Raw genomic sequence first — 26,761 nt, 5'->3', positions numbered from 1 at the left:
TAGAAATTACTATAAATTATCTATAAACTCCAAAAACATAGTTGTTAGTTGCATTTACAGAGCTCCTGGGACAAACATTGACACCTTTGAAGACATTATCTTAGGAATGTACAACAAAATCAACAGAAATAAGCATTTAGTTGTCTGTGGAGATTTCAATATAGATTTTTTAAACCCTCACAATCATCCACAAATTACCTCATTTATAAACACCTTGTACTGTTTAGGACTGTTTCCACCCATCATTCATCCTAGCAGAATAACTATGGACTCAACAACTCTCATTGACAATATTTTAACTAACGTTATATCCGGTAATCTTAGTGGGGGACTACTGGTCAGTGATATCAGTGATCACTTGCCAGTTTTCTCAGTCTTTGCATTGGAGGGTTGTTGTAAGTATCGACGCAATATCAAATTCATGAGTAGAAAAGTAACACCTGAAACAATTGATAATTTAAGGGAGGATTTATCAAGTCAGAATTGGTCAGATGTTTTTGTTGATGATGTTGACAGGTCATATGATGCTTTCATTTCCATTTTTTCCAGTTTGTATAATAAACACTGTCCATTTGTTGACAAAATATATAGAAATCAATATAGCAACAAACCATGGATAACTAAGGGGCTTCAGAGGGCATGTAAAAAGAAAAACGTATTATATAAACAATTCATAAAACTACAAACTAAGGAAGCTGAAAGTAAGTATAAAACATATAAGAATAAGTTAATCAATATCATGAGACTCAGTAAAAAAACATATTATAATGAGTTACTTGTCAAAAATAGAAATAACATCAAAAACACATGGAACATATTAAATGAAATAATAAAAAAAGAATAGAGTAACTAGAGATTATCCTTAATTTTTTCAGAGTAACAACTACATCACGATTGATAATGACGAGTCTATTGCTGAACACTTTAATGAATACTTCGTTAATGTGGGTAAAAATCTTGCCAGTAAAATTGACTCATCAACTAATAACTTCTGGGGAAACAATTCAACGTTTAACAAATCTGTTTCAATGTTCATTGGTGGTACTCATGAAAGGGAAATACTTGATCTGGTTCATGGTTCAAAAAGTAAGAAATCGACTGATTTTAATAATTTGGATATGGCTTTATTAAAAAAAGTTATTGATTGTATAGTAAAACCGTTCAATTATATTTGCAATATGTCACTAAGTACTGGTAAATTTCCTTCTCAAATGAAAATAGCCAAAGTAATTCCTCTGTTTAAAACTGGTGACAAACACACATTTTCTAATTATAGACCTATATCACTCCTGCCACAATTTTCCAAAATTTTGGAAAAAATATTTGCTAAAAGATTAAATGATTATTTACTGAAGCATAACATCATTTGTGAAGAACAATATGGATTCAGAAGGTCTCGAACTACATCACATGCTTTGATGGACTTTGTGGAAAGTATAGCAACTGCAATTGACAATAAACAATACACAATAGGTGTTTTTTTTTTTGATTTACAGAAAGCGTTTGACACAATTAACCATGGAATACTATTAAGTAAACTGCAGAAATATGGAATCAGAGGTCTGGCATATGAATGGATAGCTAGTTATTACAAGGCAGATTTCAGTATGTTCAATTCAATAATACAAATTCTGAACTCAGGGATGTCACATGTGGGGTGCCGCAGGGCTCAGTGCTGGGTCCTTTGTTGTTCATAATCTATATAAATGATATAAGTTGGGTGTCGAGTTCATTGAGATGTGTCCTTTTTGCGGATGATCCAACTGTGTTCTGTAGCGGTGAAAATCTTGAACAGCTTCTGGACATAGTGGAGAAAGAACTGGAAAAATTTAAGGTTTGGTTTGATGCTAATAAGTTGTCACTCAACCTTGGGAAAACTAAATGTATTATATTTGGAAATAAACAGGCACCCAAATGTAAAAATTTAAATATAAACAATAAGGAAATTGAGTTAGTAACAGAGAATAAATTTTTAGGTGTTATAATTGATAATAAACTTAGCTGAAAACCACATATAAATTATGTGAAATCAAAATTGTCAAAAACTATAGCCATTTTGTATAAAGCCAAAGACCTACTGCCGCAAGAAGGGTTACTTACTTTATATCATTCTCTGATGGTACCATATATGACATATTGTGTTGAGTCATGGGGAAACACTTACAAATCAAATACCAATCCAATATTCCTTTTGCAAAAACGAGCCATACGAATCATCTGCAATAAACAATATCGTGAACCAACTCATTCTCTATTTGTGTCTTTAAATTTATTAAAATTCATTGATCTGGTCGATTACATTACAATTCAAACTTTATTTCGAGCGAAAAACCAAGCCTTACCGAGACATGTCCAGAGTCTGTTCCGATTGAGGGAATCCAGATATAGTTTAAGAGGTTGTGCAATTTTTATGAAACCACCAGTAAGAACAAATGTAAAGGGTTTTTGTGTGTCTGTGGTTGGGGTGAGGAAATGGAACAAATGTTCAACAGAGGTTAGAATGAGTAGTACCTTAGTGAGATTTAAGAAACTACTTAAAAAGAACATTATGTCTAAGTATTATAAAGAAGCAAATATAATTTGATTTATATGGAATGTTCAATTTATAAGTGGGACTTATTGTATATTTGAATGTGTGGGTATGTATATGCGTATATAGATATGGGTAGGTGTATATGTATATGTATATAAGTGACTGTGTATATCTATGTATATATTTATGTTTGTAAAGTATATACGTATGTATATAGGTATATATATAGCACAGCCCAAGCAGAGGGTCACCCACAAGAGCCTGGTCTGCTTGAGGTTTCTTCCTTATAGGGAGTTTTTGTTGCATAGTGCTTGGTCTGGGGGTTGGTAAGGTTAGTCCTTACTGGCGTAAAGTGCCTTGATTCGACTTTTCTGTGATCTGGTACTATATAAATATAATTATAAGTGAATAGTATATTGATGTGTATGTCTGTGTGTCGACATGTAGTAGTGAATTTATATTTATGTAAATATGACTGATTAGAATTGTTGGACTTGTACTAGCAGGGGTGGGCGCTAATAAGCTTTGCTTCAGCCCACACCCTTTCGGGACTCACTAGTTTTGTCTGTGTTTGTTTGTGGAATTGTTCATTTTTTTCTATTTGAATATTTTGTGTGCCGAATAAAAAACTTTGTCACTTTTTGTCACTTATGTGCATAAATCTCACGGTGTTTCAGATACATTGCATACAGAGGTAGTGAGGTTGCCGTAGGGTGCCATCTACTGTCTGGATGTTACAGGTTACTCCTTTTCTAACCTGGATATCAGGTCATATAAACACGCATCGGAATATCCCCATAGAAAGGAACATTATTTTGTGTTCTGCGCATGTCCTATCCGCAAGGAATCTTGGTCTTTTGAGTACGGCAACTACTTGTATGCGGCGCGCGCAACCCACCGGACACCACAGAAGCAGAGGTAAACAAGCATGGGGAAATCGAGACGCGGCAGCACAGCACCACACTTTTGGAGTGAGGAGTACTTCATTAGTATCATGAAAGACATGAATATAATGTCTTTTATTGATGGTAGAAAGTACCGAGATAGCGACATTTACAAGAAGGTGGCTGAAAAGTTACGCGAAGCAGGATTTGCACGTACGCCAGACCAAATCAAGCACCGGTGGAAGATGTGCATCGCTGTTTAGATGGGGATATTCCAAATGATACCAATGACCATGTATACAGGAGTAACTCTGTCTGCTTAAGCATGTAAACGGGTTATTCCTAATGATTCAGAAACCGGAATATTGACCTTATCTCGAATATTGCATGTAAATGTAGCCTTTGTTGGATTCTATGTAGTCAGGATTGGGGCATCAGAAAATGTCATTCGTGGGCTCCATTGCACAAAAAGTTGGATTCAGACATCCTGAATAAATAAGTGAGCTGAGTTCAACAAATCCAAAAGAGGAGCATTCAGGCTTAACTGGTTGCACAGAGACCAAGCCAGAAGGAGCAGCCATGGATCCAACGAGTCAGGTGTAACCAGTCCTAGATAAGTGCTCAAACACACATTAAAACGCGATAGATATATTGTAGCAAACTGACTTTTGCACCCCCCCCCCCCCCCACACACACACACATAAAAGTGCATATTCAAAGTGTTTTCTACACACTGCGAAATAACACACACACCCTCAAATAGACTCTGATATCGATCACAGATTCACCAATGCACCATGGCAACCAGAGCGGCGTTCTTCTCCCCGGCAGAGGCGTAAGTCCTCACGGAGGCATATGAGGAGGTAAAGGAGCAAATAAGAAAGAAAGATAACACCACCACAGTCATAAGCAAGACAAAGTATTGCAGATCACCTGAATGCGTATGCAGTAAACACATACACACACACACACACACACACACACACACACACACACACACACACACACACACACACACACACACACACACACACACACACACTGCTCCACTGAAACCATAACATTTACAATCCAAATAGTTAGCATCTCTGAAAATGTGGTACTACTGTGATTATGAATCAGTTGAAATTGTGCAATTGTAACTCCATCAACTCTGTGATAAATAGATGCGCTCAATGACTTAACTGAATTCCCATTTGGGATAAATAAACTTCCTCTTATGTTATCTTATGTTTGCTTTTCTGTTGTGCCATTATATGTATGGAAGTCTGTTTGTGTGTGTGTGTGCCAATTGATCATATATATATATATATATATATATATATATATATATATATACACTACTTGCACTGAGAGATTTGATTCATCCCGCTGGACTTTGCTGACAGTGAAGCTTCAAAACCACAGAAGAATTAGAGGCAAGGAAAGCTTTCACATCCACGAACTCCTCATGGACAGATCTCCAGCGAGAAGACATGTCCACGTCCAGTATTAACTCCTCATAGATGGATCGCCAGTGAGAAGACATGTGTCCAACGTCCACTCCTCATGGACGGATCGCATGCGCGATCACGGGCTCCAGCTCCGTGGTGCTTTCACCTTCTCAGTTTCTCTCACAATTGTGGCACGTCAAATAAAATCCACTAACTCCTGCAAATAACATATTCTGACTTTTCCCAATGTATCAAATCCATCTGCATGTGCAGGCAGTCTGTAAAAACAGCGTCATGGAGCCAAGCTTCTCCCCCCTGCACGCAAGGGTTTTTTGGGTTGCTTTTTGGGTTGGCTCTCACTGCGGTATTGTATCACTTCCTGTTCCGGAGCACAGCGGTGTTTTGCTGTATCTGTTAGCTGTTTAATCTGCGCAGTTAGATTGATCTAGATAACTAGATAACGATTTGTTTCACAGTGTAATCTTCACGTGCCTTAACTAAAGCACTCCCTCTGCTGAATCACCTCTAAATTATTTACACATTATTCACTTTGTATGTTTTTAGGAATCCGCTAGCTTAGCGCAGCTACTAGCTCTTAGCCGATTTAGCATGGTGGCTTCTCCTGTCTCTCCTGCACTTTTCTGCTCTGGGTGTGAAATGTTTAGTTATTCCTCGGCCTCCTTTAGCAGTAATGGTACTTGTAATAAGTGTAGCTTATTCGTAGCTTTGGAGGCCAGGCTGGGCGAACTGGAGACTCGGCTCCGCACCGTAGAAAATTCTACAGCTAGCCAGGCCTCTGTAGTCGGTGCGGACCAAGGTAGCTTAGCCGCCGTTAGTTCCCTTTCAGCAGATCCCGAGCAGCCGGGAAAGCAGGCCGACTGGGTGACTGTGAGGAGGAAGCGTAGCCCTAAACAGAAGCCGCCAACCCGTTCACATTTCTAACCATTTTTCCCCACTCGGCGACACACCCACCGAGGATCAAACTGTGGTTACTGGCGACTCTGTTTTGAGAAATGTGAAGTTAGCGACACCAGCAACCATAGTCAATTGTCTTCCGGGGGCCAGAGAAGGCGACATTGAAGGAAATTTGAAACTGCTGGCTAAGGCTAAGCGTAAATTTGGTAAGATTGTAATTCACGTCGGCAGTAATGACATCTGGTTACGCCAATCGGAGGTCACTAAAATTAACATTGAATCGGTGTGTAACTTTGCCAAAACAATGTCGGACTCTGTAGTTTTCTCTGGGCCCCTCCCCAATCGGACAGGGAGTGACATGTTTAGCTGCATGTTCTCCTTGAATTGCTGGCTGTCTGAGTGGTGTCCAAAAAATGAGGTGGGCTTCATAGATAATTGGCAAAGCTTCTGGGGAAAACCTGGTCTTGTTAGGAGAGATGGCATCCATCCCACTTTGGATGGAGCAGCTCTCATTTCTAGAAATCTGGCCAATTTTCTTAAATCCTCCAAACCGTGACTATCCAGGGTTGGGACCAGGAAGCAGAGTTGTAGTCTTACACACCTCTCTGCAGCTTCTCTCCCGCTGCCATCCCCTCATTACCCCATTAAACATTAGGTCTCTCTCTTCTAAGTCCCTGTTGGCAAATGATATAATAATTGATCAACATATTGATTTATTCTGCCTTACAGAAACCTGGTTACAGCAGGCTGAATATGTTAGTTTAAATGAGTCAACACCCCCTAGTCACACTAACTGCCAGAATGCTCGTAGCACGGGCCGAGGCAGAGGATTAGCAGCAATCTTCCATTCCATCTTATTAATTAATCAAAAACCCAGACAGCTTTAATTCATTTGAAAGCTTGACTCTTAGTCTTGTCCATCCAAATTGGAAGTCCCAAAAACCAGTTTTATTTGTTGTCATCTATTGTCCACCTGGTCGTTACTGTGAGTTTCTCTGTGAATTTTCAGACCTTTTGTCTGACTTAGTGCTTAGCTCAGTTAAGATAATTATAGTGGGCGATTTTAACATCCACACAGATGCTGAGAATGACAGCCTCAACACTGCATTTAATCTATTATTAGACTCAATTGGCTTTGATCAAAATGTAAATGAGTCCACCCACCACTTTAATCATATCTTAGATCTTGTTCTGACTTATGGTATGGAAATTGAAGACTTAACAGTATTCCCTGAAAACTCCCTTCTGTCTGATCATTTCTTAATAACATTTACATTTACTCTGATGGACTACCCAGCAGTGGGGAATAAGTTTCATTACACTAGAAGTCTTTCAGAAAGCGCTGTAACTAGGTTTAAGGATATGATTCCTTCTTTATGTTCTCTAATGCCATATACCAACACAGGCTACTTTCAGTGATGCCGGTATTTGGTTAGACTCTTTCTCTCCGATTGTTCTGTCTGAGTTATTTTCATTAGTTACTTCCTCCAAACCATCAACATGTCTATTAGACCCCATTCCTACCAGGCTGCTCAAGGAAGCCCTACCATTAATTAATGCTTCGATCTTAAATATGATCATTCTATCTTTATTAGTTGGCTATGTACCACAGGCTTTTAAGGTGGCAGTAATTAAACCATTACTTAAAAAGCCATCACTTGACCCAGCTATCTTAGCTAATTATAGGCCAATCTCCAACCTTCCTTTTCTCTCAAAAATTCTTGAAAGGGTAGTTGTAAACAGCTAACTGATCATCTGCAGAGGAATGGTCTATTTGAAGAGTTTCAGTCAGGTTTTAGAATTCATCATAGTACAGAAACAGCATTAGTGAAGGTTACAAATGATCTTCTTATGGCCTCGGACAGTGGACTCATCTCTGTGCTTGTTCTGTTAGACCTCAGTGCTGCTTTTGATACTGTTGACCATAAAATTTTATTACAGAGATTAGAGCATGCCATAGGTATTAAAGGCACTGCGCTGCAGTGGTTTGAATCATATTTGTCTAATAGATTACAATTTGTTCATGTAAATGGGATATCTTCTTCACAGACTAAAATTAATTATGGAGTTCCACAAGGTTCTGTGCTAGGACCAATTTTATTCACTTTATACATGCTTCCCTTAGGCAGTATTATTAGACGGTATTGCTTAAATTTTCATTGTTACGCAGATGATACCCAGCTTTATCTATCCATGAAGCCAGAGGACACACACCAATTAGCTAAACTGCAGGATTGTCTTACAGACATAAAGACATGGATGACCTCTAATTTCCTGCTTTTAAACTCAGATAAAACTGAAGTTATTGTACTTGGACCCACAAATCTTAGAAACATGGTGTCTAACCAGATCCTTACTCTGGATGGCATTACCCTGACCTCTAGTAATACTGTGAGAAATCTTGGAGTCATTTTTGATCAGGATATGTCATTCAAAGCGCATATTAAACAAATATGTAGGACTGCTTTTTTGCATTTACGCAATATCTCTAAAATTAGAAAGGTCTTGTCTCAGAGTGATGCTGAAAAACTAATTCATGCATTTATTTCCTCTAGGCTGGACTATTGTAATTCATTATTATCAGGTTGTCCTAAAAGTTCCATAAAAAGCCTTCAGTTAATTCAAAATGCTGCAGCTAGAGTACTAACGGGGACTAGAAGGAGAGAGCATATCTCACCCATATTGGCCTCTCTTCATTGGCTTCCTGTTAATTCTAGAATAGAATTTAAAATTCTTCTTCTTACTTATAAGGTTTTGAATAATCAGGTCCCATCTTATCTTAGGGACCTCGTAGTACCATATCACCCCAATAGAGCGCATCGCTCTCAGACTGCAGGCTTACTTGTAGTTCCTAGGGTTTGTAAGAGTAGAATGGGAGGCAGAGCCTTCAGCTTTCAGGCTCCTCTCCTGTGGAACCAGCTCCCAATTCAGATCAGGGAGACAGACACCCTCTCTACTTTTAAGATTAGGCTTAAAACTTTCCTTTTTGCTAAAGCTTATAGTTAGGGCTGGATCAGGTGACCCTGAACCATCCCTTAGTTATGCTGCTATAGACGTAGACTGCTGGGGGGTTCCCATGATGCACTGTTTCTTTCTCTTTTTGCTCTGTATGCACCACTCTGCATTTAATCATTAGTGATCGATCTCTGCTCCCCTCCACAGCATGTCTTTTTCCTGGTTCTCTCCCTCAGCCCCAACCAGTCCCAGCAGAAGACTGCCCCTCCCTGAGCCTGGTTCTGCTGGAGGTTTCTTCCTGTTAAAAGGGAGTATTTCCTTCCCACTGTAGCCAAGTGCTTGCTCACAGGGGGTCGTTTTGACCGTTGGGGTTTTACATAATTATTGTATGGCCTTGCCTTACAATATAAAGCGCCTTGGGGCAACTGTTTGTTGTGATTTGGCGCTATATAAAAAAATTGATTGATTGATTGATTGATCTTCTTATGGCCTCAGACAGTGGACTCATCTCTGTGCTTGTTCTGTTAGACCTCAGTGCTGCTTTTGATACTGTTGACCATAAAATTTTATTACAGAGATTAGAGCATGCCATAGGTATTAAAGGCACTGTGCTGCGGTGGTTTGAATCATATTTATCTAATAGATTACAATTTGTTCATGTAAATGGGGAATCTTCTTCACAGACTAAGGTTAATTATGGAGTTCCACAAGGTTCTGTGCTAGGACCAATTTTATTCACTTTATACATGTTTCCCTTAGGCAGTATTATTAGACGGCGTGGCTTAAATTTTCATTGTTACGCAGATGATACCCAGCTTTATCTATCCATGAAGCCAGAGGATACACACCAATTAGCTAAACTGCAGGATTGTCTTACAGACATAAAGACATGGATGACCTCTAATTTCCTGCTTTTAATCTCAGATAAAACTGAAGTTATTGTACTTGGCCCCACAAATCTTAGAAACATGGTGTCTAACCAGATCCTTACTCTGGATGGCATTACCCTGACCTCTAGTAATACTGTGAGAAATCTTGGAGTCATTTTTGATCAGGATATGTCATTCAATGCGCATATTAAACAAATATGTAGGACTGCTTTTTTGCATTTGCGCAATATCTCTAAAATTAGAAATAGAGCGCTTCGCTCTCAGACTGCAGGCTTACTTGTAGTTCCTAGGGTTTGTAAGAGTAGAATGGGAGGCAGAGCCTTCAGCTTTCAGGCTCCTCTCCTGTGGAACCAGCTCCCAATTCGGATCAGGGAGACAGACACCCTCTCTACTTTTAAGATTAGGCTTAAAACTTTCCTTTTTGCTAAAGCTTATAGTTAGGGCTGGATCAGGTGACCCTGAACCATCCCTTAGTTATGCTGCTATAGACTTAGACTGCTGGGGGGTTCCCATGATGCACTGAGTGTTTCTTTCTCTTTTTGCTCTGTATGCACCACTCTGCATTTAATCATTAGTGATTGATCTCTGCTCCCCTCCACAGCATGTCTTTTTCCTGGTTCTCTCCCTCAGCCCCAACCAGTCCCAACAGAAGACTGCCCCTCCCTGAGCCTGGTTCTGCTGGAGGTTTCTTCCTGTTAAAAGGGAGTTTTTCCTTCCCACTGTTGCCAAGTGCTTGCTCACAGGGGGTTGTTTTGACCGTTTGGGTTTTTCCGTAATTATTGTATGGCCTTGCCTTACAATATAAGGCGCCTTGGGGCAACTGTTTGTTGTGATTTGGTGCTATATAAATAAAATTGATTTGATTTGATTTTTTCCCTGCGCGCAAAGCAGCTGTTCCTGCATGCTAGATGCACAGCACAATGTAACTCTACATAGGCTCGGTGTGAACGGGCTTTACATAAAAAAAAAAATCTTATATTTGTCCTGAAGAATTAAAAATTATGTGTAAAATCATTGTTTTGCTGTCACTGCAGTGAAATGTGGAAAAAAAACTGTTTTGTGCATTATTTTACAACCAATGGTCCAAATATATTTTCTCACTGAGAGGTTCCTTCTATAAGGCGTACAAGCTGAACCTTGGCTTCACAAGGCTACACAGCTTCACACCTTCTCACACTCATCACCTTCCTACCAAAAACTCTAATCTCCTTGAATGAAATGAAAATGGGCAGTTGCATGATTTTTGTGTGTTTGCAAAGGTGTCCAAAAGTGTGTGCAGACATTTGTTATTCTTTTTTTTTTTTATTATAATTTAGTTGAAAAGAGAGGGTGCACTTGCGATCGATAGCAGGTCAGCCAATGATGGATGGCGGTGGGATTACTAATTTCACTGTGAGACAAATAACTCTGTGCTCTGCCTTTAGCGCTGAGAAATAGAGAGAGAAAATGGCAAACCACGCTACACGGGGAGCCTCAGTCCCCCAATCCACTTCCCTATTCACACAACCATTCATCTCCATTGCTTGTGCACTCTGAGCTTTCACTCTCACTCTCTAAAAGATCATTATGACTGCTGAGTAATCACATGTGGGTGTCCATGCGGCTACCAGATCTGCATTGACTGAACCATGCCTTCTGCAGCTGTGGGGGATCAGATCAGATGTGTGATATTTTTTCCGGCTCTACTGCGCTGTGTGCTTACAGATGCATAATAATAGTTAAGAATGAGCGGCATCCATTGTGCTGCGATCATTGTCGTTTTTGGCTCTGCAACAGAAGCCGATTATCAATTACAGGTTCTTACACTGCTTATAATTTCAAATCCTCATTTGAAATGGTTCCACATGAAAAGATCCCACAGGAGGAAAGAGTGACATCACAAATAAAAAACAAATATTATTTTTATTTGCCTTCCACTCAGATCAATAGGTCCAGAACAGGAGGAGTGCCAGGGGACAAGATAGGTCACTGAGAAAAGAGATGATGGGACGTGTCCAACTTTCCGGCTCTCTAGACACACAGATGAGCTCATTAGAAGTTAATTAATCACAGTTATTGATCTGTTGTCACTCTTCCTGGCACATGGCGCTGCTAGATTCCAGGGCTCGGGTTCTGCTCAGCCAGGTGAAATGCTGACATCTGTTATCTGCTTGCCTTCTGTATTGGACTGTGGTATTTGTCCTGGCGCCTCTCGGAGTTATCACTGTAGAGCGAGATGGCAGATCCATGTTTGACATGTGGCGTGACCGATGAGGTTGATGTGCAGCTGGGATGAATCCTTAATTAAGTGTTGATGTCAGATAATGTATCCATTTGCTAGTTATCAGGAAGAGAAAAAAGGACTTTTGAAGTATTGAAAGTGCTTTCAATACTTCAAAAGTCCTTTTTTCTTTTCTTGGTGATATCTGTATCTAGAGAATACAGTAAATAAATGAGAATGGCACTAAAACAACAGAGGTGGAAGCTCAGTGGGATAAGAGGTGGCATGCCAATATGTAGATCCAGGTTTGATTCCCAGTCACAATGTCTATGCTACTTCTTCTGCATTGTGCCAGTCTGCAGTCTTTAACTAGGTACCGTCCTTGGCTGGGGAAATACGTTATGGTGGACTAGCATCCCATCCAGCACTCCATGCTAAGGTATTCAGGCATAAGCACAGGCACCAGTGGGCCTCATGGATAACATATGGAATGAGTAAGTCCAACCTCTGGTATTTACTTGAGGCTGGTCCAAAATTGAGTCACTCTCCATAGACCCCATGTTAAAATGTTAAAATTTACAATTTACAGCAGAAGGTACATGCCAATGTGAGGGCTCTTTTAACAGTGGTGACCCAGCTGACATTTTGTCCTTTCTCACCATTTTATTACAAATACTTTTTATTTATTTATTTTTAATGCAGTCAAGTTATAATACTTAAGTCATGACTCAATGCAAAATTCATTTATGTAAAAAGATCACTGATAATCATTCACTTTGTTGAATTAGTTATTACAGTTACTTATGACTAGTTCAAACAATAAACTAAATTAAAAAGAAAACAATGATGAAATTTCACACTGGTTAAACCTAAAAAAAAAAAAAAAAACTTGTCAAACATTTGTTTTCACCTCCATGATGATTTATGATTTGAGTGATTGTTTCATTCACACACAAGCAAGAGAAATCTGGGATTTTTGATGTCCACCAATCTGGATCTGGATCACCACCAAAATTCAGTGTAGTCTCCCATGCCCGAATATCTATCTGTGGTGCAAATTTTGTCAAAATCCATGCAGTAGTTTTTATGTAATCCTGCTAATAGACAGACAAATGAATAAATAAATAAACACAGATGGTTTTATTACATCCTTGGTGGATGTAATTAAAAAAAAACCTTACATTTTTTTTCCCCCAATCATTGTTAATACATAAATCAGATAAACTCAGAGTTTTGACTGGTAGTATAATGTATTTGATTATATATCTTCATTTTCTAAACTCACAAATTCATGGGGGGCTGGATCCTATCACAGCAGTCACTAGTGTGTGTGTGTGGGAGGGGTGTATACCCTGGACACACCATGAGTCTGTCGACGGATTCAGAAATAGAGAAGCCAGAGCTCCCATAGAGAACCCACACAAACATGGTGAGACATGCAATCAGAAAGGGCCAGGTTGGCCAAGTGGTTAAAGTGGTGGGTTTGTGACCAGAGGATCCTCAGTTCCAATGCCTGTATGACCAGAAAGTCAGGGGTGAGGTCTTTAAACCCCTTGTTGCTCCTGGTACACAGTAAATGTTTTGTATGACAGCACTCTGACATTATATTATACCCCCGTCACACAAACGCCGATTGATGCTGAATGGCGTTAGAATGACGCATCCAGTCTCAATCGGGAAGTATTGAGGTGCAGCCTGAAGACCAACTGATGGCAGTCTGTAAGCATCTACATATTTGGTCCCATTTGCTCAGCTGTCCCGAGTGTGTTGCACATGTTCAAAACTCTCTTGGCACTATCAAGATGGCAGGCACATCTGACGGCGGTCTATATGCAGTTTTTGCATCATGTGATCTCAGTCTATGTATTCTGACGGCATAACAGCTGATCGCTGTTGATTGAGCTCTGAGATTGAGCGGTCACAACAAAGCTTACTGGCATGTTGTAACACGGATGTCCTCCTCCACTGGACACCGGCCAGGGAGGACAAAGGAAATGTTGATATGTAATAACATGTATGTGGCACTCTGCCCATGTCAGAGGCTCGGTGCAGCGCCCCGCAACGCAGCTGAACGGGATGTCACCACTGTAATGCACGTATTATTACATGTTCACCTCCTGCGTCTGTAGCAGGTATGATGTGGAAATGTTTGCCCAGCACATGACGATGTAAATACACATGCAACTCACCTCCAGTACCCTGCATTCCACAGCGCAGCGCAGATAGCTGGTGAAGTCCCTTTCACCCGGCTGATATGTGTGCTGGCAATTTCAATCAGCTAATAAATGCATAATCCACCTGTGATTTAAATAAATGACATGTGCAGTGCTGTCCCACGTCAATAATCCAACTACAGTTGTGTTAAGATGAGTATCAAGTGAAATGGCCAGAAAAAGGAGTTCAGACAAATAGAGAAGAAAAAGTTCACAAGTTAGCGCACTGCCAGCACAGTTCAGCAGCAGTTATAGAGTCCCGTCAGATGAATAAAATCTAGCAATGCAAGTATATACTGATTAACCATTTTTTACCAGACTGTACACAAGCAGGCGATCACTGACAGTTGTCAGCCTTTTTGTGCGCTCTCTGTCCACAGATTTATGTATTCAAACTATTTTCAGTTTTGCTAAATGGTCACTGAAAAAAAAGAGAAAACTAAAGAAAAAACGCTTCAGTTGGTAACACTCACATGAATTGTGTTTGTCTAAACTTACTAATTTAACAAGTCGGCATAAATATAACTTGTTAATTTTGAGCAACCTAACTGATTTGAGTGTTACCAGCTGGAGCACTTTATAAAGTTGGCCCTACAATTCTGTTTAGTAGTGTATTTGCAAGTAATAATTTTTCTGAATGTATAAAGCTTCTTTATATTGAATTTGGACACTTAAAAAAAAAAAAAATCAGAATTGAGAAATACAAATACATTCAGTGTTGTTACAAATACAACATATCTTTTGGAATATTAACGTGATTATAGATATTTTATGGCACTCTGGCAAGTATGCAAGGATTTCTAATCATATTTTTCATAACTGTATCAAAATGTATGTAAATTTGCAGTCATAGCAATGTTTTAAGACAGTCATTAGGGGTGTACATCTCTCATAAAATGACACTATACTTACACAGATAAATGGGCAATGACACAATTCAAGAATGCTACTTTGTATCATGTATAAGGATTTGATTCAGTGCGATATGATGTGATATGATCCGGTTATTTGTGTAATGTAGTCAGTCATTTCCCATGATATATTGGAATAAGCAAAACGTACCACTGCTTACCTTCAAAAACACATTTAAAGAAAAAACAAAGATCTTCTTCAGGATTTTGCAACTGTCCTGCAGAAATATTGGCACTGCCTCCACTGACCTTTTGTTCACCAGTGGGGGCAGCACCACATACAGTTGTATGCAAAGGTTTGGGCGCCTGATAATGTTCATGAGTTTCCTTTGTAAATCTTTAGTTGTCTGGATCAGAAAGTTCAGTTAAATATATCACATAGCCAGTGGTGGGCACAGATAACTTCAATAACAACAATAAACCACACAAAAATGTATCGGAAGTTACAGATAACCGATAACTTCCAGTATTGTCTCGGGTACACTTACAACTACTAGACAAGCTGAATTTGAGTTTTAACACAACGATCGCTTTTGGAAGCATCAAAAGCAACAGCAGACCCAAACAATGAGTCAGCACTTCTGTCTTTGAGTGTCCTGGTCCCTGCTGGAAGCTTCTGTTTACTACGTGACCAACACAGAAACAACTGAGAGGAACCACAAAGCTCAACTCTCTACCCAATCACAGCACTGCCATCAGGCCAAGGTCTTGGAAAATAAAGCAGTGCTGAGTTATGTTTTGGTGTATGAATAAAATGAATACTGACAGAATAACTCCATTAATGTCAATTCTGTCATTTGTGCAAAGTTAAAATATAACATACGAGGTCTGTCAATAAAGTAGCGGTCCTTTTTATTTTTTTCAAAAACTATATGGATTTCATTCATATGTTTTTACGTCAGACATGCTTGAGCCCTCGTGCGCATGCGTGAGTTTTTCCACGCCTGTCGGTTACGTCATTCGCCTGTGAGCATGCCTTGGGAAGGAGTGGTCCCGCCCCCTCGTCGGATTTTCATTGTCTGGAAATGGCGGAATGAAAAGGACTTTTTTCCATCAGAATTTTTTCAGAAGCTGTTAGAAACTGGAACCTGGAAACCATTCGAAAAATTTATCTGGCTTTCGGTGAAAGTTTTACGGGCTTCACAGAGAATAAGGACTGTTACTACAGCTTTAAGGACCCCTTTAAGGACGCTCGGCCTTGTCAGAGGACAAGTTTGGACATGCCTACCTCGGCTTTCAATGCTTACCAGTCCAGTAAGTATCAGAGAAATTGTGGAGAGCTGGACATGTCCAAACTTGTCCTCTGACACGCCGAAACGGAGGTGTTCCGTTGTCTCGTTTCCAAAGCGTATCGGTCTTTACGCGCGAAGCCTCCGCGCGGCTTTCCATGACAAAATCTCTTGTTAAAAGTGAAATCTGATGGAAAATGGTTGATGTCCAGCTCTTGTGATAACCAGAGAAAGAGCACACGACAGTCTCGTATCCACAGAGCCATCCGTTTAGAAATGGTCCGGTGGCTTGTGCCGCATCATCGCAGCTCGGAGCACGGCGCGCCGAGCGTCCTTAAAGGGGTCCTTAAAGCTGCAGTAACAGTCCTTATTCTCTGTGAAGCCCGTAAAATTTTCACCGAAAGCCAGATAAATTTTTCGAATGGTTTCCAGGTGCCAGTTTCTAACAGCTTCTGAAAAAATTCTGATGGAAAAAAAGTCCTTTTCATTCCGCCATTTCCAGACAATGAAAATCCGACGAGGGGGCGGGACCACTCCTTCCCAAGGCGTGCTCACAGGCGAATGACGTAACCGACAGGCGTGGAAAAACTCACTCATGCGCACGAGGGTTCAAGCATGTCTGACGTAAAAACATATGAATGAAATCCATATAGTTTTTGAAATAAATAAAAAGGTCCGTTACTTTATTGCCAGACCTCGTATATCTTTTAATGTTGAATAATGCACTAATTCTGAAGTTTTGTAACAAACACAGACAGATGGCATTCTGGGTAAAATGTGCCTCTGCTCACACTGATTGGATGATTCATTCTATGTAAACCAACACATTAATATGAGGTGTGTCGTGTGCTGGTGTTTACAGATAATTGTGCTTTTGTAAAATATGCCATTGTTTTATTTGAAAAAAAAAAGAGCATTTTCAAAAAAAAAAAAAAAAAGCCAAGTTGTAATTAGATAACCATCTGATATAAGCGGTGTCAAAATAAATAGAACACTGCCATGATCTACTGGGGCCAGTGCGAGTTTTGGCCCTTTTTCAGCTGATTTTTCATTCGTGCAAGAATTTTTTGGATTGCACAAAGTTTCAGGTTAATCGCACATCCTGCATTGTTTAGTATACATGGAGCAAGGAGCTGTGTTTAACATCTCACGACCACCTCCTGATTGGCGATCGTATGGTCGAATGAAAATCCAACCTGTTTGATATTCTGGTCAGCCGTCGTGAGGGTATCCCGCTGCTGAAGAGGTACAAACATCCAACCTCTTGCACTGTGCCTGTGCAAACACCGCAGACCTGTCTTGTAATGTTTTTTTATGTTGTTTTTTTTTTTTACTTTGATGTCTCCCATCGAGATTTTTTGTAAATTAAGTTTGAAAAAAAAAGCTTCTGTTTACGTTTTGCTTCTGAGAACACAAGTCCAACATGTGGTTTTTGAATGTACAATGAATACAGTGATTGAAAATATCATCCTAGCTTCAGTCTGAATACTGCCATGATCAGAGTGTCTAAAATGCATTTCTCCTGTCGTGAACATACTGAGATTACCGTACTGAGATTACCCTATCACCCATAATGCACCTGGACACAGCATGCCCACACTAAAACCTTAAAAATTAGTGCATTACTTTAAAACTAAAACATATATCTGATATTTTCACTTTATAAAACTTCAGAAGTGATGGTAATTTAAGCAACTTGTCCGAAATAAGTTTGGTTAAAATTTGAACCATAAGTTAAAAATGTATGCCTCTGGATGACTTGGGTGATATTGCTGTGTATCAGTATGGGGTTAAAAGAAATGAGTTGTTGTTGTTGTTGTTGTTGTTGTTGTTGTTGTTGTTGTTGTTGTTGTTGTTGTTGTTGTTGTTGTTGTTCAATCAATCAATCAATCAATCAACTTTTTTCTTATATAGCGCCAAATCGCAACAAACAGTTGCCCCAAGGCGCTCCATATTGTAAGGCAAGGCCATACAATGATTATAAAAAACCCCAACGGTCAAAACGACCCCCTATGAGCAAGCAACAGTGGGAAGGAAAAACTCCCTTTTAACAGGAAGAAACCTCCAGCAGAACCAGGCTCAGGGAGGGGCAGTCTTCTGCTGAGACTGGTTGGGGCTGAGGGAAAAAACCAGGAAAAAGACATGCCGTGAAGGGGGGCAAAGATCGATCACTAATGATTAAATGCAGAGTGATGCATACGGAGCAAAAAGAGAAAGAAACAGTGCATCATGGGAACCCCCCCACAATCTACGTCTAAAGCAGCATAACCAAGGGATGGTCCAGGGTCACCCGATCCAGCCCTAACTATAAGCCTTAGCGAAAAGGAAAGTTTTAAGCCTAATCTTAAAAGTAGAGAGGGTATCTGTCTCTCTGATCTGAATTGGGAGCTGGTTCCACAGGAGAGGAGCCTGAAAGCTGAAGGCTCTGCCTCCCATTCTACTCTTACAAACCCTAGGAACTACAAGTAAGCCCGCAGTCTGAGAGCGAAGCGCTCTAATGGGGTAATATGGTACTACGAGGTCCCTAAGATAAGATGGGACCTGATTATTCAAAACCTTATAAGTAAGAAGAAGAATTTTAAATTCTATTCTAGAATTAACAGGAAGCCAATGAAGCGAGGCCAACACGGGTGAGATATGCTCTCTCCTGCTAGTCCCCGTCAGTACTCTAGCTGCAGCATTCTGAACCAACTGAAGGCTTTTTAGGGAACTTTTAGGACAACCTGATAATAATGAATTACAATAGTCCAGCCTAGAGGAAATAAATGCATGAATTAGTTTTTCAGCATCACTCTGAGACAAGACCTTTCTCAGAGTGATGCTGTGTGTTGTTGCTCCAACGAGAGCGGCACGCTGAGCAGGGTGGTGAAAGTAGTCCGGTGAACTCAATCTGTGGGCACGAGCTATCCCACAATGCTAAAATAGCAGAGATGTCAGTCCAACGAGAGCGGCACTCTGAGCAGGGTGTTTGAAGGCAGGGAAGTAGCAGTGAAACGAGATGAATTCAGCTGAACAACATTCAAATTGAACTATCTGTAGATTCAAATTACAGTTTGATTGATTCAAGCATCCCTTTATTGGTTTAGCCATATATCATGCCTTCACCACAGCTATAACACCATGGAACCACCTTGGGTCCTGGATGCCAACCACCCAGGCGGGCAACTGGTCCACTCCTACATTTCTACAATAACATCAATCTGTCACACCCAGGTGAAACATGGGCATCCCCTTGGCCTTCTCCAGCTCTTGCAATCTGCATGCTGTCACTCAGACAGCTGGATGATCCTCTAGTTGCTCCCAATGTGTAGTGAGCGCCTTGTATGGCAACATATCAATCCTGTCAATCCTGTGGTTTTGTGAATGTGAGGCATTGTTGTAAAGCGCTTTGAGCTAAATGCAGTCCATTTCACTATATATATATATATATATATATATATATATATATGTATATATATATATATATGTATATATATATATATATATATATATATATATATATATATATATATATATATGTATATATATATATATGTATATATATATATATATATATATGTATATATATATATATATATATATATATATATATATATGTATATATATATATATATATATATATATATTAGGGGTGGGCAAACATAAAAAATCTTAATCGCATTAACTCAATGACTTTCTGTGATTAATCATGATTAATCGCATGGTATATGTGAAACCCAAAAATGAATTCAAAAGCTGCTTAAAAGCACAGTTTTATTTGAAAATGTAAATGAACATTGCATACATTTGAAAATGTAAATTTCAACTGAAACACACTAATTAAATCAAATATAAAACCACTGGCAGGTCATTTGTTATCCTGTTTCATATCAAAATAATATTCATGTCCATGACTAAATGTACTAAAACAAATACGTCACAATTGTACACATACCACAATTTGATATGTGTACAATTGTGATGTATTTGTTTTAGTATATTTAGATTTTGTTGTGATTTGGCACTTTATAAGCCGATTAAACTGAACTGAAATTGAACATTTTATTGAGTCTTAAAGTAAATAAATATGAATTTGGTCACTGGATCCTTAAACTTTGTACATAATGAACTCTACTTGGTGAATCCTTGATCTCTGGACATAAATAGGAATAAACAAAATCTGTAGTTTTTGTCAAAAGAATTTCCTTTCAGACATTATTGGCATGAATGTGTTTCCATATATCTGAGCTGAGCTTACAGCTGCTGTGCTTCACTTCAGGATGTAATTTGAAAAGAAAATACAGCACGTTTCATTTTGGGAGGAAAAAAAAATGTTTTAGTCGATTGTAGTTTCTTGTCTGTATTACATTTGGAAAGAGGTGTCATTTTATTCATTTTGAAGTTATTAATTCCAACCGGACTCTGTCTCAGCCGCGCAGCATTTCGAGCTGTGTGAACGGAACGGAGGACGATTCTCGTTTCTTGACAGCAACAAGACAAGAGTCCCAGTTAGTGACTTTAATCCACACAAAAGTGCCTGACGATATTTTAATGGCTTTGCGAGGGGTTAAGAAGCGGCTTGCCGTTTCTGAAAAGCAATGAATCAAAGAACCAACGAGCTACTGGATCGAAGCATTGCTTCAATGGTTCATGGTTTCAAAGTGGAGCCGCGCTGCAGAAATGGTTTATTACAGACCAAACCCTGAATATCCGACTTTATTTGTACGTCCATATGACTCTGAAACTCGGAAAAATCCATATAATTTACGGACTATACGTTGACATGAAAACCACGGAAAAGCTGTGTTCACCACAGGGACATGTTCAGCTATTCCAGATTATTCAAGATTTTTTTTTTTATCGATGACGAACGATGCGTAAAAAAAATTGCATTGGTCCAAACCGGTCTGGATCCAGGCCTGATCCTGTAGAACTTTGTACCGAAAATGCCCATTCAAAAGTTTGGTGTCTTTCTGCATTTTGTTTTGTTGTGCATTGCATAGCCTGTACTTACTCTAACCGTAGTTTTAGAATACAAAGTTGACAAATATATGCACACAAAAAGCGCCTGGACAATGGACAATACCAACACTTTGAGAGCAGCCAGGTACCCAGACGTTTAATACTGCCATGAACACTCCTAGCCAGTAAATGGCAGTAGCGGCCTTGAAAAAATGTCAAACAAAATTCCAGATAATCTGTGTCTGCTACATTTAAGATGCGTGGAATTTAACAAACACAAATACACTAAAGTCTATAAACCCAGAGAATATATTCACGAGAGTTTTAGGCACTAGAGTTTAATGCTGTTATCTGTGGACCCTGAACAGAGTGTCTGAAATGCATTTGTCCTGTCGTGAACGTCTGAGATTACCTTATGCTACCCATAATGCATTGCTGCCTGGCACAGCATGTGCTCACAAAACCTTAAAAATTAGCACATTACTTTAAAGCAAAAACATATATCTGATACTTGTCTAAAATGAGTGGTTAAAATTTGAACCATAAGTTAAACATGTATGCCTCTGCATGACTTGGTGACATTGCGATTATATTAGTATGGTGTTAAAGAAAATGACTTTATTTTTGGTCACCAGTTCTCCTTTGCTTACAGACAATACAGTGGTTTCTGTTTGCAGAGAATAGAACAACATGCCTATTATGAAGCTTTTAACAGGTAGGTCTCAACAGCTATAACAGTTTTGAAAATGTTTTTTACTGTTCAGCTTACTTTAGTACGTTATCGGTCTAAAAGTTATCGGGTGGTAATTCATCGGAAGATAATTGGTCTGATGATGGTTTTTAAATTTATCTAAAAAGATAATCCGATAATGAAAACATTATCTTCGATAATTATCGGTTTATCGGAAGTGTGCCCACCACTGTGTATATATATATATATATATATATATATATATATATATATATATATATATATATATATATACACACACACACACATATATATTCACAAAACATTTCTTAGGGAAGAGAAGTAGAAATGGTCAAAAACATGTTGACTGGAGATTATTTTCCTTTCCTTTGGAAATCTGTTGGTCGAGTCACATCTTTACTAATGAACTATTATAGTTGGTGTTCTGTTGAATTGAAAACAGTTTAACACACAAACTGAACTTCACAGAATGAGTTATTCAGGCGTTTATAACAGCTGGATTTCTACTGTTGAAGCACAAAGTTGAGTGTGTGAAATTTGTTTCTGAAGAGGAAATTGCTTTTGTCGGTTGTCTCTTCTCGTTTCAATTTGCCACAAAGATTTGTTGCTACTGTAACAGCCTGCAAATCCTTTGTGGCTTTGTGTTAAATCTCATTGTACTGACACATATATGACATACACAAAGAGGAGCGTGAGTGTATTCAGCGGTACCGTTAACCAGATCGATGTAATGAGGTGCGTTGGGATGCTGCAGTGGACAGGTGAGGGTCATTGCTTCAAAATGCAAACAAACACATTTGCATTCGTGCAGACGGAGGATTCACTATTTTTGTGGTTGTTGTTTTTATTTTTGCTGACATTCCCTGAGCACTATAGGATAAAACCTAAATCTACCTCTCTGGAGAGTGCAGAGTTGATGTGGCTAGAAATAGAACTGTCTATGTGCTTGTGCTTTCCTTGTAAGAGCTCATGCTGCTGACTGCTACCATTTTTCCTGCTTTTTCCCCTCATGTTACTGGGGAAAAATATAAAAAGAAGAAAAACACCTGACTTTTTTCTGTTTTGTGGTGGTGGGGCTTATTAATCATTTGCATGTCATGTTTTAGTTGTGTAACAACAGGAAAAAAAAAAATATTACAGCTGGTGAGGCGAATTCTGAATAGGATTTTAGATCAAATTAAACATTCATATTAATTAATTATTTTACTATGTTGTCGCACACATTCAATACACAATGGACTTTGTGGACATAATTCACCATAATGAGCGTGTTCCCTGTTTGGGATGGGGTAACACGCTCAGATGTGCGAAGTGCATACCACAGTGGTGCCACTTGTGGTTAGAATGTGTCCCCTGTTCTGCATGGATTACCATGCCGAGGTGTGAATATTGATGTGTCCTGTCTCAGCTCCCGCATAGGTAATTGGCAATGTTTATTCCTGCTATGCATATGACAAAACTGTCTCAGATACTGATGTTTCTTGTCTTGGCCCCTGCGTGGCCAATGAGGGATATTGATTCTTGCTATGCATATGACAAGCTATCTCGGCCCCTGTGGTGCTTTTCTTGTCAGAACCTCCTGTGAGGTTAATGGGTGTGGCTGAGCTGTTATAAAAAATATATGAATTGTGTGAAGAGAGAGAAATAAAGTGATGCAGTGTTGTGTTGCACAAATGGAAAATTGTTGCTCCTTTTTTCATCCATCACAATTTATTTCCACACTGATGAACCCGACGTCTGTCTTTTGAACATTTTTGAAGGACATTCTGACGCAAGCATGACAGCAAACGCTGTGACTTTAAAGACCCTAAAGTTTTGGGAGCCTCACTTCCAGGATTTTTCAGTGCACCTGATAGGTACGGTCATCTTCTCGAAGGTGGACCTTGCCTGTGGATACCACCAAGTGCCTGTCCACCAGCTGGATGTCCCTAAAACAGCAGTGATCACCCTTTTTAGACTTTTTGAGTTTCTGAGAATGCCGTTTGGCCTTAAGACTGCCACATAGTCCTTCCAGTGCATCATGGACTCTGTGCTATGTGACCTGCCCTTCCTGTATGTATACCTGGATGACATCCTCATAGCCAGTTCCTCCCAAGTGAAACATTTGTCCCACCTCCAGATACCGTCTGAACGCCTCAGCCTGAATGGGCTAATCATCGACCCAGCAAAGTGCGAGTTTGTTTTGACCACCATTGACTTTATGGGACACAGAGTCACCAAGGACAGGGCTGTGCCACTCCCATCTAAGGTGGACACGGTCCTAACCTTTTCCACGTATTTCAGTGGACTGCCTCATGCAAGCCCACCTGTACCTGGACAGACCCATGGAGTTTGCCAGTCCGCCACCACATTGGCACCCCCTACTCAGCCTACGGTTCCCCCACGGACGAGGCCTATGGCTCCCTTACACCATGGTCCATCTGATGCTCCGGTGCGGAGGACTCATTTGGCCAGATTATTCGCCCCTCTCCTCGATAACCTTTATTCTTTTTGTTATGGTGAATTCTGGGGAGAGCATATGTGGTGGACATTCAACACATAATGGACATTGTGGACATAATTCACCATCATGTGTTCCCTGTTTGGGATGTGGTATCATGCTCAGATGTGTAAAGCGCATATCAAAGTGTCACCACTGAATTTTTTGATACCGAATTTCACACATCTTAAATTAGTCTGGAACAAACAGTGTTGTAAAGGACAATAAGCAGGGAGTTAAGAGAGCATACTTCACTTTCCACCAGAATGACACGAACAGGAAGTGATCACTGCTCACAGCAATTGCCATTGTAAATAACAGAGAAATCACTTGAGATTACCACGTATTTACATAAAACAAACACAATAACAGCATCTAAAAAGCTAGATAATATGTTCATGAGAGTTTTAGGCACACAATGCCATTATCCATGTGCACTGGTTAAATTGCAACATTATCAGTCCGTCTCAATGCAGTTCTCAATGTTCTTGACATCTTGCTTGTCAGACACCTCTCAGATTTTTGCGAGATTCGAAACCTCAATAGGGAGAATGTACTTTCATGGACAGTATATGTGACACAAATACAGGAGCATAAATGCATATCAGCTAAAATGAAACTTAGGACCTTCACACTGATGCTATGTTCTCTGTTGGAAACCAGTAAATTGTTCCCTCTGGGAATGGAGTGAGTTCCTGTTTCAAATAACAGCCTATGTTTCTTGTGGGTCTTGTTTATGAGTGAGAATGGCACAATGAGCAATCAAAAGGTGGATTCAGCCAATATTAGCATGAATTTGGTGCTACCACTGAGGGCTGTGGTTAAGTGAGACTGGATTGTCAATTTGGTAATCTTCATTCCAGCCATCAATGGCGGTTTTGAAATCTGGGTCAGAACTGAAAGAATGAGTCAACAGATACAAGCAGGCTCAATGAGTTTTTGTCACAGGCTCAAAGCACTTTTTCTGAGGATGTCTAACATCCAGAAGGAGCTCAAGGTAGAGCTTTCACAAAGATTTAAGATTTTAAGGGGTTGTCTCGTGGATGCTTCCTTCTTGAGGCTTTCTCAGTCATGCTACCCTTCTGTGTTCTTGGACAGGACACTTCTTTTGCACTGCCCCAGTTTACCCAGCTGTAAATGCATATTGGCCTTTGCGGGGGAAGTAATGGCCTAACATCATTGACCAGCAATAAATGCAATGGATTGTGATTGTTCCATTCAGGGAGTATCATGCAGTCTAATCTGCTTCATGCTATGGTATCCAGGGATAACCTATGGCACCTGTGGGCCTTAGGGCCTATATCACACTTACAGTAAAAACCATGTAATTCCCTGTTGGGGATAATAATTTTGGTTGTGGAAAGAGAATTTTGGGACCTGCTTACAATTGACAAGTGACGCTTTCCTACAGAAGGCTTCTACAAATACAGTTCAGTGACCTCTGGGTTTTTGACCCCAAAGTCAATAGTCTTCTTGGGGTCAGTATACCAAACACACATCCCAAGATTGGTGACAAACGAACAGTAAAGGTGCGCTCAAGATTTTTACAGAGTATGCTGCAGTGATCATGCCCTTTGATGTTTTAACCCCAAAACCAATAAGCTTCTTGGGGTTGATATACGTAATGCATATGTCAAGTTGGGTAATAACTGGGCTATTATATCTGAAGTAACATTCTGGGTTTGGTTAATGTTTTGACAATTACATTGTTCAAATGCCCAAATGGGTTATCTTGGCAGTGTCAGTACCTTCTACCCATTGTTGTACTCCGCACATTAGTCTTAAACTTTGTTGTTATCAAACGTAGTGATATTGCATTGCTATCATGTAGAAGCAGAAAGTAATGGAGCCATAGGTCAACAAAAGCCAGTCGAAAGTCCAGTTCAGTTCAGGTTGATTTATTCCAGACATGTCAGAAACCACAGGAACAAAACATTATAAATGCACCAACATCTACATATCTTTAACACCAAAGAGATTTAAATATATCCATACATATACACATACATACATACATACATACATATTTACATATACTCATAGTTTTTTCCATTTCTATTTTCATGTTTCCTTTTTTGTGAATAATAATAATAATAATAATAATAATAATAATAATAATAATAATAATAATAATAATAATAATAAAATTATAAATAAAGGTAATCAATAGTAAATTAAATAAATATTTTCCTAATGAAGCATCCAGCCCCTCTCCAGGAGTTGGGTACCAGAGCCCAAGCTGTGCGTGGAGGTGAGCCCGACTATCTGTAGTCGGTATCTCTCAACCTCCCGCACAAGCTCAGGCTCCTTCCCCCCCAGCGAGGTGACATTCCACGTCCCAACAGCCAGGGGCTGTGAGCATGGACCGGGCCGCCGGCCACCCGCCCTTGACCGCCACCCAATCCTCTCTGCACCCGACCCCCATGGCCCCCTCTGCAGCTGGTGAACCCACAGGAGGGTGGGCCC

This window comes from Thalassophryne amazonica, chromosome 5, assembly GCF_902500255.1.
Source record: "Thalassophryne amazonica chromosome 5, fThaAma1.1, whole genome shotgun sequence".
Taxonomy (NCBI): Eukaryota; Metazoa; Chordata; class Actinopteri; order Batrachoidiformes; family Batrachoididae; genus Thalassophryne; species Thalassophryne amazonica.
Note: the sequence above shows the minus strand (reverse complement) of the source record.